Here is a 382-nt window from a genome sequence, read left to right as displayed (position 1 = left end):
GCTTCAACTCAACGAGTTGCGCACGTCAGGGCTAGGCTGCTAGCTCTGTCCAGGTATGCACGTGAAGCTTAGGCCAACTCCAACCGCACAATCCCAAAGCGACATCTATTTTATCTGGACTTTGTCTGTTTGAGCTGGTAATAGATGCAAAAATAGACATATGTGTCCGTCATTCCTTGTGAGGCGCCCAACGCAGTAAACAACCACAAATTGTCCGTCTGCACCACGCTTACAACGCCCTGTCCCCTGGCCACGCGCCTGCCGTCCCCAGAGCCTGCGCCGCCTAGCCGCTCGCTACCGCTAGCCGCCGCCTCGCCAGCAACAGCAGCCAGCCCTCGCCGCGGCCCGGCAGCCCTCGCCCACGCCATCCCCGCCCCGCCAC

This window comes from Triticum aestivum, chromosome 2B (genome assembly GCF_018294505.1).
Source record: "Triticum aestivum cultivar Chinese Spring chromosome 2B, IWGSC CS RefSeq v2.1, whole genome shotgun sequence".
In the NCBI taxonomy this organism is placed as follows: domain Eukaryota; kingdom Viridiplantae; phylum Streptophyta; class Magnoliopsida; order Poales; family Poaceae; genus Triticum; species Triticum aestivum.
The sequence above is the reverse complement of the archived record's forward strand: the minus strand, read 5'-3'. Positions refer to the sequence as shown.